The following is a 7,237-nucleotide window of genomic DNA, read 5'->3' as shown; positions in this document are numbered from 1 at the left end:
AATCATCATCATCATCATCATCATTACTGCAAAAAGGTATGCGATGGAAATTTTACCGTTAAAAGAATATTAGTTTAATGGAGTATTATAAATGCGCCCTCGATTTATACATGTTTTGAATAAAATAAATAAATATAATTTAATACAATAAAATTATTGGCTTAGTTTCTACTATGGATCCAAGAAGTAAAACATACGCTTTTATAGTTCGACTATATCACTTATCATACGCATTCACTGCCATAAGCCCGCCATCGTGGATTCAATTAGGGTTGCATGAGAATTTAACTATGATCCAGTTTAACTTATAAGTTCTTTATATAGAAAACAATACTTGTTTTCAATATTTTACTATAGAAAGATCTTTTAAACAGTATTAATAAATGTTGTTTACTTTTTAGTATGACAAATCTAAACTACAATTGGTCGCTATGTGTATTTTTAAAGTTAATTTCTAGAAAAACACTGTACGGAACCAGATACAGCATCTTTGGCCTGATTTCATAATTACGATGTATAAACACCATAAAGCAGCCTTTTAAGGTCAAAATTGTCATTTAAAAGTAATCGTTTTCTACTCTTATATATCTGATTTGGTTTATAAAACATATAGTAAACTCAGCTATAACGCTATTGTGTTTTAAAAGAGATACCGAAACCATTATTCAACAGGTCTGTGATATTTAAAGAGTCATTGTGGCGTATACGGCGATGAGATATAAAAGGCATTAGAAAACGACTATAACCTTTTCAAAGCTATATAAACGTATCCTGAAAACTTCATTATACAGCAAAATAGCTCTATAATGGTATTCATATCACTACTATACAGTGTTAAATACTATACCAGTGTTTTCCAAAGCCACTATATCCAAAAATAGTGGTATAGTTAGGTTTTAAATCTGTTAAAACACAACTACTAAAAATACTATAAGCGGCTTGTTGGTAACCTTAATAGCGCAAATTGATAGCATAACAGTGATTCCTAACACTATTATACAATAATATTGTTCTTATTTGATCCTGTTATAGACCAGGCCTATAGCGGCTCTATAAAATGGTGATATAAACGTTTACATCACTTCCTAAGGCAGCGTTCCCACTTATGCGTCGCGTGTCTCGGGGCGCGCAAAGGGCGTCCGCGCCACGCCACCTGAGTGTAATTCAAAAAGCGTCTCCTCAGTACATTTTGTATAGGAAGGACGTAAGGCGCGCCGCCAAGCGGCGCGGCGCGCGCCCCGCCGCCGCCACGCCACCTGGGGCGCGTCTTACGTCTTTCCTATACAAAATGTACTGAGGAGGCGTTTTTTGAATTACACTGAAGCGGCGTGGCGCGGACGCCCGTTGCGCGCCCCGAGACACGCGACGCTCTGGTGTGGCCGGTCACTAATAACACCTTTTAGCTGTATAACACAACAACTATAGCGGCTTGTCGGGAACCTTAATAGCGCAAATTGATTGCATAACAGTGATTTCTAACACCATTATACAGTAATATTGTTCTATAATAGTCATATTTGATCCTGTTATAGACCAGGCCTATAGCGGCTCTATAAAATGGTGATATAAACGTTTACATCACTTCCTAATAACACCTTTTAGCTGTATAACGCAACAACTATAGCGGCTTGTCGGGAACCTTAATAGCGCAAATTGATTGCATATCAGTGATTCCTAACACTATTATACAATAATATAGACCTATAGTAGTCATATTTGATCCTGTTATAGACCAGGCCTATAGCGGCTCTATAAAATGGTGATATAAACGTTTACATGACTTCCTAATAACACCTTTTAGCGGTACAAGCTTATAGAGCTAAAAGGTGTTACTGGAGGCTTTTATACGACAGGCGGTCACGCCGAAAACCTTTATACGACATCTATAGTAGCTTTTAGCGTCGAAAACCAAAATTATAGCACTAAAATGTTACTTGCTGTTTGTTTGGTAAAGCCTACTATCTAGCCGAAGTCCAGTATCTAGCCGAAGTCACATAGAAGGCATTATTACAGTCCGAATTCAAAGCAAGTGTTAATTAAAATCACACATGGACGTGGCGCTTGTTTAGCTAAGTACAAACTAAAGTATAAGTATCCCATAAATAAAAATAAAAAAAAGTAACTGACCGGTCAAGTGACTTATTGCATCCTTTCAATACGGATGCACCTACCTGGCGTTTTGCAAAGCTGTGACCTCATTGGCTAATGAATTTGAATTTGTCTGTCCACCGTATTTTAAGTTAAGTAAGTTATTTGAATACTTAGTGGGCCTGAAACATCTGGGGAATACAACTTTTTAATTGAATGTGGTAAATTACACATTATATATGGAATATTTGGAATCTCTGTTAACATTTTAATATTAGTTAGTCAAATATATATATTTATTTTAGTAGAAAAATATATTTCAGTCATGTAAATTAAGAATAATCTTTAATTTCATAGATTATTTTTTATACCCGCTCATTTGGGTAGATACGGGTAAATACCGGGTAGATTGGGTAGATATGGGTATTTTCCCGGTATTTACCCGTCAGCGCCCATCTCTAGGCGGAACAAAAACTTTCTTACATCACAACGATTTAAATTCAAGTCTCGAATGTCGGACCTTGTTGCGAGGGCTATTATGGCAAATCGATGTCCAGGATTAGGGCACAAGGTGTACTGTTTCTTGTAAGTCTTTTAGAGAATGTTGCAACTAGTTTTGTACGAATTGTACTCGTTTCTAGAAAAACTAATTGGTAAAAACAGGTCTAATTATTACTGATCAGATAACTGGTTTATTTTTGGCCTTAACAAATCATAGTACCTAATATACCAGTCAGTATTTTTTTAAATACTTACCCGTGATTAAAATTTCAATTATATGTAACCCTTTTCTTTCCTTATTATTCTTTGTAAAATTAAATCTTTGCTGAGCGTTTCTTTAAATTTCCCGCGTTTTTCCTCAGAATCACCCATGCTACCCTTCGCGTGGCGCCAGTTTGCAGATTTTTCTTCGCAACCCCTAGCGACTAAGGGTGAGTTGTAGTTCTAAGGTTAACGTGTAGATGGCGCTGACACCCGCCGCAGCGGGTAGTTCCTGTAGGAGAGATAAGATGTCGCTGGTGGGGCATTATAAATGAGATTCAATTTGTTGGCAGTAAAAGTAGAGCGTATTAATTTTTAAACGCTGTTTCTTCGGAGCGATCATTTAGTAATTGTTAGAATAAAGAACTGTGTTAGTCTTTTTGATCTGAATATTTTGTGTGTTAGCGTGGTATTGTTTAGGTTATAAAACTTCATTAATTGCATTATCATATCATTTTCATTTTATTAATTTATTTTTGTTTATAAAATAAAAAAATGTGATATGTGTCCACACATGACATAAGCTAGGTGCAAATATGGTCGGCGACCGATCATAAGTTCCGCTATAAATCGTATAGTTCGTGGTTATTATGTCTTCGGTTATTACATTCAACTAATACATTATATGCAGATTGGGTTCGTTATTTTATTAGGATGCTACAAGTACCCGAAGGGCAAACTGTCAAAATTTATCAGATCGATTCAAGGAATGGGAAATTGTCACAGTCATTTTACCTACTATCTATAAACCTAAGAATTCTCGACCTGCCGTTTCTTACGATCGGTCGCCGTATAGTGTGTGTGTAACCTAAGTAACCTAACCTAACGTAAATGTATTATACAAATACTTAGGTATTATCAAGGATGATTTATATAGGATTTACAATCTGCGCCAAGAGGGACATGGCAGCCTTTAGAATTATTGACTACCAAAACTGGGAGAAGCTTGCGGAGAAGCGGACGGAGTGACGAAAGTGCGTTGGGGATGGTCGCAAGTTCGTCGATGAGAGCTGGTTTGCGGCACTTGCTGACAAAAGGGAAAGAAGACACCATAGCGAAACGTCGCAATCGGTTGCAAGCTTCCCTTGTCAGCTATGTGGCAAAATGTGTCGCTCTCGCATAGGTCTCTTTAGTCATCAAAGGCGATGTCTCTCGGACATTGCACCATAAATCGTCTGAAGTAGACGCTAAGGCCAGGAGTACAATCTTCATACTAAGAATCGTACCTCATTTTTTTAGCGCCACCTATTAAATACTATTATAACTACACTGATGATGTCTACAATTTTTTTTTTTTTCAAATGTGTATTGATGTGATATCGTGATATTAAAATAAAAAAATAATTATGTCATATGTTTTTATAAAAAAGTTAAAACACGCAAAAATATTTATTTGGGGAAAATATGATTTTTGCCACTTCCAGGCTACGAAACAGCGCCATCTAGTTTTATACCTAAAAGGCCCATACATTTCAGGGTTACACTTTTTTGTATGGGTTTTGTCAGTCCCGGTATATATCGATCGCCCTTGGTATTATTAAAAAAAACATCGACCTAAAGCCACTGCCTCAACTTATGCCAATATTCCAGTCTTATTCTAATTCCGTATTTGAAAGTGAACCGCATAAGGTTGGTCGACGGCTGCTCGCGATTAGACACGCTCGCCGGAACAATTTTTTAATATCCCCAAACAAGGAACGCGACGCGTTTGACTTTGGAACAGTGTGGATACGACACCTTAGAGATCAATTTTTTCAAATCAATTTAAAGTGTTCCTTTATAACAAATACCGCGCTGTTTAAAAGCCTCACTCGATTGCATGATCATTTCAGTAAAACATTCAACCCTTAACAGTCCTCAGCTACTCAAGAAGCATTCAAAATATCGAACATGTTTAATTTTTCGGACAAAAGGCAACATGGATACGACAGGCAACATACAAACATTTAAATATTTTGTCCAGCATAGTTTAAATAAATAAATTACGGAAACACTACTAACAGTAAAGAAGCGTAAAAACCGGCCAAGAGCGTGTCGGGCCACGCTCAGTGTAGGGTTCCGTAGTTTTTCGTATTTTTCTCAAAAACTACTGAACCTATCAAGTTCAAAATAATTTTCCTAGAAAGTCTTTATAAAGTTCTACTTTCGTGATTTTTTTCATATTTTTTAAACATATGGTTCAAAAGTTAGAGGGGGGGGCACTTTTTTTTCCTTTAGGAGCGACGCACTTTTTTTCCTTTAGGAGCGATTATTTCCGAAAATATTAATATTATCAAAAAACGATCTTAGTAAACCCTTATTCATTTTTAAATACCTATCCAACAATATATCATATGTTGGGGTTGGAATGAAAAAAAATATCAGCCCCCACTTTACATGTAGGGGGGGTACCCTAATAAAACATTTTTTTCCACTTTTTATTTTTGCACTTTGTTGGCGTGATTGATATACATATTGGTACCAAATTTCAGCTTTCTAGTGCTTACGGTTACTGAGATTATCCGCGGACGGACGGACGGACGGACGGACGGACGGACGGACGGACAGACAGACATGGCGAAACTATAAGGACTACGGAACCCTAAAAATGCGTAACCAACTTTTAAATTATTAAATTCAGGAAAATAAAAAATGTGATGGATTATTTTCTTCACATACCTATTCGTAGACAATATTTTTTATAATTATATAACAATCATGTTTATTTTGTGTCTTTTGATGTTGTCAAAAAATCATTAACAAAATATTTGTATTTGATTTTATTTTAGCGTGGTGTTGACTGCGTGAACAAAATAAATTAATTCAGCAATAGTTTCAGTGACTTGACCAACTTATCGATGCGGGAATTAATTGATTTATAGTTTTCTTCAAATTCATATTTCAGTTTAATCAATTTACTATTTCATTATAAGTGAATGATTAATTTGTTTTAGTCAGGACATGTCCACATCATTGCAAACGCAGTAACCGCGAGCGACTTTGACAGCGCTAGGAGTTTCGACATTTACATACAAATGCTACACTTGACGTCGGCTGCTGTCAGCTGCCAATGTCAACAATATTAACCTACTCGTGTTATTTATACTGTGTACATGGACGATTATTTTTAGTCAACTTTGTTGGACGACTTTATATTTTTATAGTATTTGCGAAAGGTGCAGCTTGTGGTTCAGGTAAGCGAATATATTAGTTACTTTGTTTTATTAGAGTTCCGCGAGTCTGTAGGTCCCAACTGCAATCCTTCGCTTTACATCAGTCAATTATTCAATCAGCGGTCTGTAGGTCAGTATATAGAATTTCTAAGCGATACCGTTAAATACTTATTTATCCCAACTTAGTAGAACAAAAAAACAAAGTGGTTTTACGATACGACTAACATATTTAATTTGTAGTCTGTACAAACTGTCAAATTATTAAAAAAGCGTTTTTGTTATCTACAGCGGAATATCAATTATTGTACGAAATAGTCATGTTTTACAGCACCCATGAATTTTTACCGGTACCTACTACCTAAGTACATAAAAAATATGAACCCTCTACTTTGCTTTACTCGTCATGTACTTGACCGTTTTTTTAGTAGTAGGAGTAGGACTTCAGGTAGTCAGTTGCAAAGTAATTTTTAAAACATGACAGTTCTTGCTTGGTCATTTATATTGCTTATAAAAAGCAAATGCAGTAAAATGAGAATATGAAAATTGAGTTTTTTACTTGTTTTTACAAGGAACTGGAAAAAAATTTAAAATAATATTTTGTGAACAATATTTTATTATAATATTTAAACAAAAAAAAAAAATCATACCCTATTACACTATCAGTTCAGCAAACTATTTAACCCTTCACATTCCCAAGCTCCTTAAGGAGCATTCGAAATATCGAACATGTTTAATTTTTCCAACAAAAGGCAACGCGGGGTGGTTCCACAAACACGGATTTGCAATTAAGTTAGGGCCTGATTGGCAGGTCGTTACTCAACGCCCGCGCTGAATGCGCTGGCTTCACTCCGATTATTGATGGCTGATGCCTGGGCCCGCGGTTTCCTAAGTAAGCGGCAGGATAATAGGGCGGGTGAGTGTTTTGGAGTATGCAAAAATACCAATAATTTGCTTAAAACCTGAGATAATTCCCTCGCCAATAAAAACATTGTTGACACATCTCTTGAGTCAACGCCGCCGCCGCGCTGAATGTGATGGCTTCATTCCGATTATTGATGGCTGATGCCTGGGCCCGCGGTTTCCTAAGTAAGCGCCAGGATTGATGAGTGCTTTTGGAGTAAAAATACCTAACTTTATCTTAAAAATTCACAAAACTTCCATAATCCACAATTGTTTATTTGCCGATAATTTTCTTTGACACATCACTTGAGTCAACGCCGCGCTAAATGTGCTGG

The sequence above is a fragment of the Leguminivora glycinivorella genome, chromosome 2, assembly GCF_023078275.1.
Source record: "Leguminivora glycinivorella isolate SPB_JAAS2020 chromosome 2, LegGlyc_1.1, whole genome shotgun sequence".
Lineage (NCBI taxonomy): Eukaryota > Metazoa > Arthropoda > Insecta > Lepidoptera > Tortricidae > Leguminivora > Leguminivora glycinivorella.
Note: the sequence above shows the minus strand (reverse complement) of the source record.